The 13,654-nt window shown below is 53.3% G+C and overlaps 1 protein-coding gene across 1 annotated transcript in view; it reads left to right on the top strand.

Moving 5' to 3' along the window:
* MAP3K14 (mitogen-activated protein kinase kinase kinase 14) overlaps positions 1-13,654 on the top strand; it is a 41,189-nt gene that overhangs the window by 8,059 nt on the left and 19,476 nt on the right. The window lies entirely within an intron of this gene.

Here is a 13,654-nt window from a genome sequence, read left to right as displayed (position 1 = left end):
CCCTTGGGGGGGGGGGGTGGACAAGAGGGTGGACCTCAATTGCAAAGGGACGTGTCAAAGGCACCCCTGCTGCGTATGTCCTCGGGCCAAGTCCGGCCAAGGGTGTGGGGGGCAGCCCCCGAAAGGAGGCCTCCTCGGTCAGGGCGCCACTGCCCCAGGGCCGAGCTGAACCCTGCGCCTCCTTGCATTTGCCCCTGAGTGTCAGGAGCCTTCTGTGGAAGGCCGAGGTGTTTGGGCTTTTTGTTTGTTCTGAAGTTCCTCAAACTAGTTCCTCAATTTCGGGACCAGTCACCAGTGACTACAATGAACTTGAAGCCTCCTCCCTTACAGGAAGGCTGGGCCTGTCTCTCTCCATCTCCTCTGAACACAGGGAGAGACTGACTGTGCTCCAGGCCGTTCCCACCCGGGAAAACCGGAGTTGCCAACCGACCGGGAGAGGAGGGGAGTGGTCGGGTTGCCGTGCACGGGCCGTAGCCCCAGGAGCTGCTCCTTGCTCAGAAGCCAGTCGGAAAGGTTACATAAGGGGAGTGATTTTTCACAACCAAACACTGCTCGTAATGATGACTCCAGGCTGGTGCGATCCAGAAGTGTGTTTTGACTCATCGAAGAAGGCTGGTTGTGTCTGGCTAACTCTATGTCACGTTCAGGGCAGTCTGTGGCACTGTGATCTTGGGACTCTGGTCATTAGTGACCAGTACACATTGCAGCCCGGAACATTCAGTCAACACAAAAAGCCCCAATCTGTAGATTTCGGTGACACTGGACAGTTTTTATCTAACATACATTAAAAATTCTTTGTTGCTGCCCTGGCTGGCATAGCTCAGTGGATTGAGCACGGGCTGCAAACCAAAGCATCGCAGGTTCGATTCCCAGTCAGGGCACATGCCTGGGTTGCAGGCCACGGCCCCCAGCAACCGCACATTGATGTTTCTCTCTCTCTCTTTCTCCCTCCCTTCCCTCTCTAAAAACAAATAAATAAAATCTTTAAAACAAATTCTTTGTTGCTTATCATATGAAATGAAGTTCTATGGTTGGATGTTTTCCTTCCTACTGTGTGCTCCCCCATTCTCCTGCACCCCACCGCATACCTGTCTCTGTGGATCCGTGATGTCCCGCTGGCATTTTCCTAGGTGCCATTGGCTGTCCTTGTGCAAAGGATTTAAAAGTTAAATGAAAAATGCTATTGTCACGCTTTTCTTTTAAAGCTTATATGATGCCCAAATCAGGGGCCTGGAGACCAAGTACTGACCGTATTTATGAAGCTAGTAACTGATACTCAAGGCTTTGCTATTAAAAAAAAAAAGAACAACAACAAGAAAAAACCCCGCCCTGGCTGGTGTGGCTCAGTGGACTGAGTGCCGGCCTGCGAACAGAGGCCCCCTGCCTGTCCGGCCCAGAGCCCTCGCTCCCCAGTGCCGTCTTCAAGTTGCTTTTCCCAGAACACAGGCTGGCTGCGTGTATGCTTCCTGATTAAGATGCTTCCTCTTGGGTCAGTCCCTGGGTTTCTCACTAACAGACCTTTGGCTTTTGGCAGCGTCGTCTGCACGGGGTCCCAGCTTTTAAGCCTTAGATCGTTCGAAAGTGGCTACAGCGCCGTGGCTGAGAGTATGAGCTTTAACATGAGAGTCCCGTGTGCAATTCCTGTGCCTGGCACTTCCTTGCATTGTGATCTTGGCCAAATCACTTGACCTACTGAGCCTCAGAGTTTTCCTCTGTATCAAGGGAATAATATCCGTGCCTTGCCCACAGAGTTATTGTGGGGATTCAAGAAATAATGCCTGCATGACCTAATTCATAGCAACCAATGAGAGCTGTCATTATTAGTTTTATTATTATTGACAACCAGCATGGAACTGTGTACACACAGAGCAGCAGATGGCCAAAAACACCCACAGATGTGCACAGGACAACTAATTTCAGTTCTGGCTGCCAAGGAATTCTAGGTCCCGGCTCACCGTGCGCCGGCGGGTCATCCCTCAGCCCGGGACAGCCAAGGCGCTGCCCGTGGCGAGGGAGCTGGGTGGCGTGTGCGGCATTCGTCCAAGAACATTCTCCTTCCGGGGCTGTCCTTTTCTTCCTGACCGTTTCTGTGCCTCTGCTCTCCGGTTTCTCGCCTCCTTCTTCTTCTGTTTGGTCCAGATCTTCCTTCTGACCCAAGGGCCTCTGGCTGGAAGCGGGGCTGGGGGGTGCATTTCAGCTTTGCACAGGTGAGGGCTTTCAAAGGGCTATTTATTGGAGGACAGCTTCCGCCTCTCTGGAGGTTCTGCTGATGTGTACAGGGCGCCCACTGTGCACGTGCCGGCCACTGCATCGGGCGTGTAAACGTTGTCTCTTACGTGTAATTGTCCTGCTAAATGCTTCTGTGTAGGTTTCAGGGTCCCCGTTCAGCAGAAGAGACAGTTGAGTCAGATTCGTGACTTGCCTGCGGTCACACAGCAGAATGTTGAGAGACTAAGACTTGAACGAGACCTTCAGACTTCAGGCCCATCCCGTTACATAGCTGGATGGTCATCCCTCGGGACTGTTAAGGGATATGTTGGCATAAATGACTTCTAGGGTCCTCTCATCCCGAGATCACTTTGTGATTCCTTTATTATTTACTTATCCAGCCACCAACATTTCCCCCAACTGGACTGTAAGCACCTTGAGGGCAAGGATAGCTTTCTAGCAAATAGCCAATGTAATGTTTGGAGACCTCCTGCTTTTGATTGATGCACGCTGCCTGCGCCCCGACATGTAGAAAGAGAAGCGAGAACCCACTGAGAAAAGGGTCACCCAGCAATCTCGATTCCAGGAATTTACCACCCAGAACTATAGAATATTATGTGTGTATAATCTCGTGAATAGTCCCAGGCTCTATGTTTGTATATGTATGGTAATGGAACCAAAAGGTTCTTACCAAACTTTAGTGTGTCTTATGTTGTGGGGAGGAGGGAGCGGTGCAAGGATTTTTTTTTTTTCCTCCATCTACTTTTGTACTGTTTAAATTTTTACAGTGAGCAGGTATTACTTTTGCGTTTGGAAACGAAGTTTGTTTAAAAGCAGGGTCAGCTATTATACACGGAAGGTAGAAGAGACTGGCCAAAGAAACTTGCCCCTCCCAGTTTTCCCGACTGGGACCAGCCCTCAGATCCCACCTGTTGATGTCGTAAGCACCCAGGGGCGGAGCGGGTGGCTCTCTCTCGGGTCCAGTTCCGCCGTTTCCCACTCTTTGCGGGGCCACGCGTGCCCACAAGCATTTCTGCTGCCCAGCACTGGCCCAGGCCCATCACCACTGTGTGCACGCGTCAGTGGGTGGTGAGAAATGACAGCGGGGAGGCAGTGGCCGTCAGAATCAAGGACAGCTGACAGGGCCACCTTTGACCACCTTCCTACTCTTTGAGGCATAACTGATCAAGCCCGCTGTCCCCAGGGGAGAACAAGAAAGGTAGTGAAATGACAGCCAGAGCCAGAGGGATGAGCTTGCTGGTCCCCAGCCTTCTGTCTCAGTGGCCCCTGCTGCCAGATCCTGTGAGCCAGCCCCTGCGATTCTGCTGAGGTTTCCTGTGTGTGTGTGGGGGGGGGGGGGAGCGGAGCAAGGGGGACAGCCGTCACCTGCTTATTAAGGCCCATTCACAAAGGTAGACCAGCGCCTCCTAAATTCTTATCCCATACTTAGAGGCACCTTTTTAGTTACAGCTTTTTTTTTCCCCCTTCACTATAAAAGTATCATCCGGAGAACTTCTCTGGAGAAATATACTTACAAGAAACTGGCAACAGAGATCTCCTCAGAAGAATGGGAGAAGGGTTGAAAGGACTTAGGCTTATCCCTGTGTGTCCTTTCTGTGTTTCTGAACCACGTGGAAACATCTGCGGAGAAAAAAATTAACATTTAGAAAGGGAATACACGCTCACTGAAACAAAAATGTGGAAAAGGTTTAAAAGTCTGAAGAACAACAACACCTCCAAGAGAGGAGCATTGCGTTGCTGTGTGTCCGCGGGAGGTGTCGGCATCTTTTAAATGTGGCTACAACACACGGACACAGGATAGGCGGGGTCGCACTTGAGTTACAATTCTGTACCCTTTTCCCATTAACGTTGTACCCTACTAACATTTCTCCACATAGTTAAAAATTGTTTATACTCAATTTTAGTGGATGTAACAGGATTTACTTAATAATTATCCTTCCCCTAAAATTAGACATTTTTTCCAGATTTTTATTGTTATAAAAAAAAAGAAAACACTGAACATCTCTGTGCGTCTTTTTCCATACCACTGTTTGCTCCGTACCTAGATGGCAGAACTGAGTTGTGCGCACAGAAATGGCCATCTTCTCTCAGGGTAAAGCCTTATCTTCTCCAGAGCTCTTTCAAGGGCATTATTTCCCGTGAGGATTAAAGGGAGGACGGGTGTGATTAAGGGCCAGGGTGAGGGTGACAAAAGGGAGGACACCCAGGGCTGTACGCAGTCGAAAAGGAGCCCGGGCGGTGGAGCTGTTGGGAGGACTTCCTGGAGGTGGAAGCCTCAGCTTCGCTTGCGGAGGACAGGCAGGACGACGGGCAGGGCGGCCCACACAGCACGCTCCTCCAGAGCCCCGGTGATCTGAGTCGCCGGTGGGGTGTGGGAAGATCACAGTGGCCAGAGCCAAACCTCGTGTTTGGGGAAGGAGCGGTCCGGCGTTGCAGACCACAGACTTGGGACTGGGCCCGTGAGCGGTGCAGTCAATAGATGTCCTCGAGGTTATCTCCAGGACGTGATCTAAAGATCGGCTCAGCATCCGAGTGGGGTGGGAGGGTGTGGGGGAGAAGCTAGAAGTGGGTAAAACCTGGGCTAATAGAAGAGATGGCAGAGGATTGCCTTAATTGTTTGGAGGGGCCCATCCGCCACAGGATCCCTGCGAGGGAGGGGCTGGCCGGTGCTGACAGGCACGGTGGGAATTGACACCGGCTCATAAATTTCTTCCCATACATTTCAGTAACCAGGCGGTTCGACCTACGGAATAGGCAGCGAGACCGCGTTTTTGTGGGCAATGCGTTTTCTCTTCTGCGATCGATCTGGAGGATTTTAATGATGAATGCACATTCACATCTCATAGCCTCCTTAATGGGAAGTGCTTGTGCAGAAATCGCTCTCCTGGGAGGCAGGCCTCAAGCTGGCAAGTGAGGCGGTTTCCAAGGAGCGCTCCTTCCTCCGCATCTGGGTCCCAGTGCCCACTGGGTCTCTCCACCTGCGGGAAAGAGTTAAGCCTCTTGGATGCCAGCCCGGCCAGGGAGGTGGGGGGAGATTCTGTCCCAAGGGCAGGGTTTTCGTTTAATGCCCCACCATGGCCATGGCCCCTACCCCATAGGCGCCTCCTCCATCTGAAATCTGCCCCTGAATTACACCCCTCTCTCTCTCTCTCTCCTGAGAACTTGACCCCTGTGGGTGTATCAGGACCAAGCACACTTCCACTCTCTGGTACGCCAGCCCCATCTGCAGCCTCATCTCTGCGGCTTCCTGACCTCAGCTGCCCAGCAGTGACTTGAAGCTGTTCGTGACTCGCCGCCCAGACTCACTGCGCCTCAACGTCGGCCATTCTCTCTCCCTGAAATACCTCTTCTTTTTCTTGGGAAGTTTTTGCCTGCTCTCGAGACCCAGCATGCGCATCATCAGCTGCTTTCAGGAAGCTTTTCCTGACACCCACCAGGCTGGGCTAGGTGTGTGTTCCCACTGCATCTGCTGTGTGTCTGGTTCTGTTGCTGCATTGCTATACTGTGCTGTGGCTGTCTGACTGCGGGTCTCTTCCAGCCCCCCAGTCCACTGTAAGGTTCTCAAGGGGACTGCGTCTTCTTCCTCCGTGTACCCCCGGGCTCAGCACAGGGCGCGGCCCCAGCAGACCCAGCGCATGCCCAAAGAATGCTGTGTTACGAGAGCCTGCAGGTCTCTGCCCCGCGATGGGACACTCTGAAGCCAAGACCGCGCTCCTCCGCGAAGTCTCAGCCCGACACCAGTCTCTGGGTTTTGAGGCCTTTTATTGGGTGTGCATATAAGTGATTGTTACATCTTTTCGTCTTAAATATTTTGTCTGATATCAATGTCGCACGTTTTTGTATTGACCTCGATATCTCTTTCCATCTTTTATTTTCAGCCTTTCTGTATAATTGTGTTTTGTCTCTTGTAGTCACCAGCTAGCTGGGTCTTCTAAAATCCTAGCTGATTGTCTGTTTGGATAGATGGGCTTAATCTATTCCTGTCTGTCCAGATCCATGATGTGTTACTATTTCAGCTGACTCATGCCACCTCAACTTGTGTTGCCTTTTTTTTTTTTAATTTTATTTATTTTTAGAGAGGGAAAGAAGGGAGAAAGAGAGAGAGAGAGAAACATCAATGTGCGGTTGCTGGGGGCCGTGGCCTGCAACCCAAGCATGTGCCCTGACTGGGAATTGAACCTGCGATGCGTTGGTTCGCAGCCTGAGCTCAATCCACTGAGCTACACCAGCCAGGGCTTCAACTTGTGTTGCCTTTTATACCCACTGTTTTTTTCTTTGCTTCTCTTTTCTTCTTCTCCTTCACTTTGTTAGTGCGATCAAGTTTTCTGTTTTTTCCTTCTTTACCCCTCTGGTTTGGAAACTCTCAATTGAATTTCTATTCACGCAGTTACTCTTAAATTTTAACATAGGTATGTAACTATGATTTTTTCCTAACAAGGTAGAAACATTTTGATATGTAAATTCCACCTAGAGACAAGGCTCTTATCACTCTTTAGGGATGGAACAACCGGCTCCACCCTTCCGCCTTACTTATATGGTCTGGAACTTAGTGTTTTAAAATGGTTCCAACTAATTTGTTTAAACATTCAATTGTTAATTAAACTGGCCGGCAGGCATATCGTATTGATCCCTGAGCCTACCATTGTTTCTTGCATTCCATTTCCTCTCTGGTTTATTTCTCTGCTCGTCAAAGCACATCCTTCAGTGGTTCTTTCCTTCTTTCTTTCTTTTCTTTTCTTTTCTAACCTTTTTCTTGAAGTTATTGGGATGACATTCTCAGTGATTCTTTCGATGAAGGTAGCGCCGTCTTTCCTGGAACTCCTGTTCGTACGTGTGCGTTGTGTATGAGTTTCTTTCTAATCATTTTAAGAAAATGAAACGGCCTGGTAAAGCTAATGAAATTAAAAATCGTAACACTCCAGGGGCAGGCGCCAGTGTGCGCCAACTAGCAATCTGACCAATTTTGGGCCAATTCCGCCCTTACTGATGAAAGCCCTCATTTTTTTAAAGATTTTATTTATTTATTTTTAGAGAGGGAAGGGAGGGAGAAAGAGAGAGAGAAACATCAATGTGCGGTTGCTGGGGGCTGTGGCCTGCAACCCAGGCATGTACCCTGACTGGGAATCGAACCTGCGATGCTTTGGTTCACAGCCCACGCTCAATCCACTGAGCTACAGCAGCCAGGCCTGAAAGCCCTCATTTTTAACTCTTGCATGTCCACAGGCTAAGAAACTGTTACCAACGGTGGGTAGGTTTTATGGGTAAAATGAGGGTAGTAATGTCCACATGGGTAGTAATAGTGCTCAGTTCCCGGTGGTTCCAGGTGCCCCTGCCAACAAGCTTTGATCCTAGAAAGGAACTGAGGATCCTTGAGTCCCAGGGGAAAGGGCCAGGCATGTCCTGGCTTTAGCCATAACCCCACGGTAGACTCTCTAGCTGTATACATGGGCTTCGTTTACTTCTGCAGGTAACTTATAGCTTGGAAACTTAGTTTCCTCACCTGTCAAATGGGAATAATATCCCCAGCCTTGCCGGGCTGCTGGGAGGTTCATGGGCAATGGAGGTAAAGCACGGAGCACATGCCCCGCACACAGGAGACGTCTGGTGGCTGGTCGTGGTTGTCACCGTCCCCGGCCCCCCACAGACACTCAGTGAACGCTGGCTGAATGCACGCAGGGCCCACCATGAACAGCTGCACTGATGAGACGGGTTGTAAAGCATAGGCGAGACGCGGACAAATAGTAATAAAGAAAGAAGGCATTCTCCGTGGGAGCGGCAGGGTGAGCAGAGGTCAGGCATCGGAGGCCCGCCCGCCCATTGCTGCTGCGCCATGAGGGCCAATGAAAGGAGCAGCCTGGCTGGAACGGAAGTTGGGGAAAGGGTTCGGGGCGGGGGGGGGGCGGGGAGCGGGCTGAGAGGGAGCCGGGGCTGGGCCTGCCCGGCCGGATGACTGCCCTGCCAGGCCAGCTCCCCCTGGCTTACTCTGGCCCTTGGTTCCCCTTCCTGAACAGCCCCTGGTTCTTGATAGGCAGAGGCTGGCCCAGTGTGGCCTAGTGGCCAGGCAAGCTGGGGCTTAAAAGAGGAAGCATCAGAATAAGATTAGTTTTCAACTAATATCTTATTAAGGAAGTTGAGTCATTCTACTTCTGCTATTTGTCCCCTCTGGGCATTCAGAGAGGGACAGATTTTACTTCCAGATGAAACAGTCATGAGAGGGATTTGCCCTGGTCTGCCCTGGCCCCTCAGTGGACCTTTTCAAGCTGACCTCGTGAGATGGAGATGTTTACCTCCTTTCCATACGGAGAACCGGGGCTCAGTGTGTTGAATGGCGTAAGCGGGCCTGCACCCCTTGACTGCAGGAAACGGAGGAGTCCCATTGTCTCAGTGGTGGCATTGGTGGGCCCGGCGAAGGGTGAAGGGGTAAACTCTCATTGAGCGTTCCTACCGGCCAGGCAGGCTGGTCGGCGTTTCTGTACTCTACCTCATTTCGTTCTCAAAACAACTCCAAAGACTCGAAGAGGACAAACTGGGGGCCTCCTGAGGTCTGGGGTGCGGGCTCGAGGGGCAGCAGCGTGGGGTCAGCCCGCCTCTGGCCCTTGTGACCGACCGTATGACTGTTTTGGTGGGTCACTGAGCTCCCCTAAGCCTCGGTCTTCACATCGGAAAAGGAAATTCATAACAGTAGGTGCTCAGCAAATATTGACAGTTATCATTCTGAGTTGGAGTCATCCGGCCCTCCAATAACTGGGACAACCAGTGGCATTTGGGGAACTAGAAGGAGCCTCGGGAGATTTCCTGGGCCACTGGTTTGCAAACTCTTTTCCTTGGAAACCGAGGAGCCCACAGAGGGCCTCAGTGGGTGCAGGGAAGCTAAGTATGGATGACCCCCGCCCACCTTCTGTAGCAGAGCGGCTGACTCTACTGTGAGTTACGTGTCAGTTGCATGCTTCTAGCTCTTCTGTATATCTGGAGTGGAGGTACGATTTCCTTGGACAAAAAGGGTCCCATTGGTTTCTTTTTGTTTGGTTGGTTTTTGTTTTTGTTTGTTTGCTTGTTTAAACTTGCCAAGGCTAAAACGCTTACCTCCTGGTTCCTAGTCGGGTGTTTTTACTGTACACACTAAAACAGAGAAGTGAAACATGATACATTTGAGAAGGGTTCTCAACACTGAAGATGACGTTTCAAACATTATTTTTGTGCCCTCTAGTTAGTTAAAAATGTGTTGAATCCGAACCCCATTCCCGTCTCAGAATCCTGGGAATGGAAATTTTTTCTGTCGAGAAAACATGGATGTCGTAGCTTAGGGCACAACTTCCCGTAGAACCTTCCACAGAGATGGAGGTGTCCTCCAGCTGCACCGTGCAGCATAGCAGCGACGCTAACAGATTCTTAGATTTTCTTGCATTTGAATTGATTTAAGGGTAAACAGCTCTATGGGGCTAGTGGCTGTCATGTCGGACAGTGCAGCCTTACAGTGCAGAGAGGGGTGAGATGGAAATCCCTGACCCCCTGGAATCAGAATCATCCTGAGAACTTGTAAAAAGAACAGATTCTGGGCCCGGTGCCCAGCCGCCGAGGAGCCAGTGCATCCCGGGTGAGCGCCTGTGCAGAGCTCCCGTGGCCGTCCCTACTCGCAGGCAGGCTGGAGACTGCCGCCTTAGCCACGTGCCCCCTTCCTCGGGGCGGGAGAGCAGAGCCGGCAGCAGGCACCTAGCCCTCGCCCTCGCCCTTGCGGGGGGATTACAGCAGCCGTCCGCCCAGGGAATGTCAGACCCTTGCAGAACATGACAGAAGCTATGGACCTCTTCCCCGGGAAGAAAGTTCAAACTGTGTAGTTCTGGGGTTCACAGACCACCCTGAAGCCACCCTCGAATGCCCATTAGAGACTCCGCCTCTTGGACAGAAGACTTGAGCACCCTGGGAGGGAGCCAGGTTTGCGTCTCAGGGTCCAGGAGCCCCGTCCGCAGCAAGCCTGTCGTACAAACCCGCCCAAGGGTGGGCCTGTTCCCTCCCCAGTCGTTCCGACCCCCAGACTCCCCCAGGGGCTGGCCGAGGAGCCACGGCAGAGAAAGCAGGCAGTGGACATGCGTCAGGCGCCGAGAGCATGCTGAACGAGTTCCACCCCTTTCCCTTCCACTTCTGTTCTCAAGCCCCGGTGGCTGGGCCGAGGGGATTTGGCCGTTGCTACCGCTCACATGTGTCCTCAGCTCCGATAGAGCATTCAGGGCGCGAGTGGAGCCGGGGAGAGAGTCCAGGCTGAGTGATGGGTCGGGATTTTGTTCTGCCTTCAAAGGCAGAGGCACAGCTGGCTCCCACTCAGCCCTCACTGCCCACAAGCTGCAGGGGAGGGAAGGGGCGGAAGAGCTGCGGGGCTGAGGGCTGGGCTGACAAGCCAGGGACCAAAACCCAGGGCTGGGAAGGCCCCCTGGCCAGCAGTCCCAGGCATAACGCAGAACCTGCTTTTGCAGATCAGAACCAGTACAGAAGTGGGGAACAGCCCTGGCTGGCATAGCTCAGTGGATTGAGCGCGGGCTGCGAACCAAAGTGTCGCGGGTTCGATTCCCAGTCAGGGCACATGCCTGGGTTGCAGGCCACGACCCCCAGCAACCGCACTTTGATGTTTCTCTCTCTCTCTCTGTCCCTCCCTTCCCTCTCTAAAAGTAAGTAAATAAAATCTTTAAAACAAAAAAAAAGAAGTGGGGAACAGAAGCAGTAGAAGCAGGGGAGGAGGGGAGGAGCCAGTGTGTGTGTGGGTGTGTGTGTGTGTGTGTGTGTGTGTGTGTGAGAGAGAGAGAGAGAGAGAGAGAGAGGGAGTGAGAAAGAATTGCTGTGAGGCCGGAGTGTCCCGAGAATAGCCTCTTGAACTTGGAGTCTGTCGATGAGGGCCTGAGTCATGGTCATGTGGCCCAGGAAAGGCAGCCACAGAAACAGCTCTCCAGTCCCTGGGCCGTGATTTTGTTGTGCCCCTGGGAGGTGAGGGTCAGCCCGTTTTCCCTGTGCCCTTCACAGATTCAGCTGCCAGCTGCTGCCTTAGCTTTTCAACAGCCTTCTTGTTCCTCTCTCTGCCGGCCGGGCTGTTGGATGAGTCACTGGGGAACTCAGTGCAGGGGCCCTGAGCGCGGCTGCCTCCACCTCGGCTTCTCCAGGGCAGGGGAGCTGACCTGCTCGTGGAGGGAGGAGCATCGGGGACCCTGGTCGGTGGCCCATCTAACCGCCAAGGAGACAGGGTGGCTGCAGTGAGTGAGAGGGTCCCCCACAGCCTCTCCAGTTGAGCCCTCACTCAGGGTGAGCCCCGCACAGCCAGACCTCCAACAGCTGGGCACCCTCAGAACCGCCACTGACCATCTGGCCTCGTTTCTCTCCCCCATCCGATGGAACTCTCTCTCCATCCCCCAGGCTCAGGGTCATCCTGTCCTGAAGCTTACCCTTGCTTCCTTCACTCAGCCGACCTCAGCTATCTCGTCTGCACCCCTCAGTGCCCTCGGGGGCCCCCTGGCCAGGGAGGACTAGGATCTCCCCCCTTGTGTTTGCCTGCAGCCAAGAGACTTGGGGAGCAGGCTGCACAGCCAAGAGCTGGGGTTCTAGGTCCCGGCCCTGCCCTGCCACACACCGTCTGGGTGCCCTTGGGCAAGTCACTGCCAAGTTAGGCCTGTTTCTTCACATGAAAATGAGGACGTTAGAGTAACGTGGAGGCTCCCGTACGCAGACCTCTGAGGCTATTGGGTCTGGAGGTTTGGTTTGTTTATAAGATCTCAGTGAAGAACCTGGGAAGGGCAGGAGGCACTGTAAACAATTCCTTTTTGGAAGTCGAAGGGCTCAAGGAGGTGTGGGGTGGGAAGCGAGGGTGGTTACAAGGCAAACAGCCTGCCTCAGAGGGCGCCTGTCTAACTGAAGTCAGAGCACTCCCCGGACTCGCTAAGGCCATCAAGTAACAGTGAGGTCACCCACCCCCTGAGCCTCCTCGGCACCCAGCCCGTGGGACCAAACCGGGGTGTCCGTCTGCACTGAGAGCTGGAGCCACTCTGAGTTCGGAGCAAGGAGGCCCGAGGCGACACGGGTGTGAGGACCGCAGCAGTCGTGACCCACACACCCCCCCCAGACTACCGCCCTCATCCCCCGCCGCCCCCCAAGGCTGGCTCAGTCCTTCGTAGCCGCCGCCGTGGTGAGGCGGCGTCCGCAGGAAGGGTTCAGCCTAATGTGTCCCAGCTTCCCACTGTCTCACTTAAGCTTGACGGGAGGAAGGGCCAGGGGCGTTAGAGGTTCGGCCGCATTCACGTGGTCTGCCTTTCCGCCCCACGAGCCCGCAGAGGCGTGACCCGAGATTCGGGATAAGTGCAGCTACAGCTGGGGAGGCGGCAGCTGTTAGTAACGGCTCTAGGACCAGACGGCCACCAGAGAGCACATGTTTTTAATCATTGCCAGAGGATACATGCACTGATTTGAGAGAGAAGGGAAAGGGAAAGAGAAAGAAACATTCATCGTTTCCCTCCTGTAGATCCTAGGTGTGTGCCCTGGTGGGGAATTGAACCTACGACCTTCGGTACACAGGACAATGCTCCAAACAACCGAGTCACACTGGCCAGGGCCAGAGAGCACTTAGGAAAGACCTGTTTACATGCGGTGCCTTCTGGGGCTTCTGGGAGTTCACGGTCTCAGCCTCTGGAAAGGTTCCCAGGTGGCCACAGTCCCAGGCCGGTGCTGTTCCACCGCGTGGCAGTTCTCGTCCATGAGCCATCGGCACAGACTGTCACCACACCGGGCCACCCTGCGGCTCCCCGGTGACACACGGGGCCGGTGGAGACGGGGCCCAGAGAGAGGTGAATTCCTGGGCTCTGTCCTCACGGTTCTAGAGGTGCAAGTCGGCGTTGGAGGCTCGCATATACATCCCACCACTACTGTTGCCCGAAAGAAAAATGATGCCCAGGAGAGGTTTCCAGCAAATGAGACTGGACGGTGCAGGAGGAAGCATGATCTTCCATTCAGCTCCGTCTGGGGAGCCACCGACAGATGCTTCTGGGGACAGGAGCCGAGGGCTGGTGCTGCCGTTGGCTGTTGATTTCTAGACTTCGTTAGATTTCATATATATACATATATGCGTGCGCACACGCACACGCACACACACACACATAGACCTCCCTCCTGCTGGGGAACAAACCCTTTCTTCTCTCCTGCTGGAGCAAAGCCACTGGGGACCGTGGGGACATGTCCTCCAAGGAGGCAAGGCTGGGGCGGTCAGTGCAGTGACTAATGGTTCTGGAATACAGGATCCGCCACCCTCTTCTGGGGAAGCAAACTTGGCCATGACACAAACAACAGGAGATCCAGCCATTATTTACAAAGGCCAGAGGGAACCAACCCCGCTGTTAGCGCCATGGCTGTCGGAGGAAGTGGCCCGGACGCCCCCTTCCGGGCGCGCGGAAGGGTC

Source organism: Phyllostomus hastatus, unplaced genomic scaffold (assembly GCF_019186645.2).
Source record: "Phyllostomus hastatus isolate PE091 unplaced genomic scaffold, TTU_PhHast_1.1 phas_contig_210, whole genome shotgun sequence".
Lineage (NCBI taxonomy): Eukaryota > Metazoa > Chordata > Mammalia > Chiroptera > Phyllostomidae > Phyllostomus > Phyllostomus hastatus.
The sequence above is the reverse complement of the archived record's forward strand: the minus strand, read 5'-3'. Positions and strand labels throughout refer to the sequence as shown.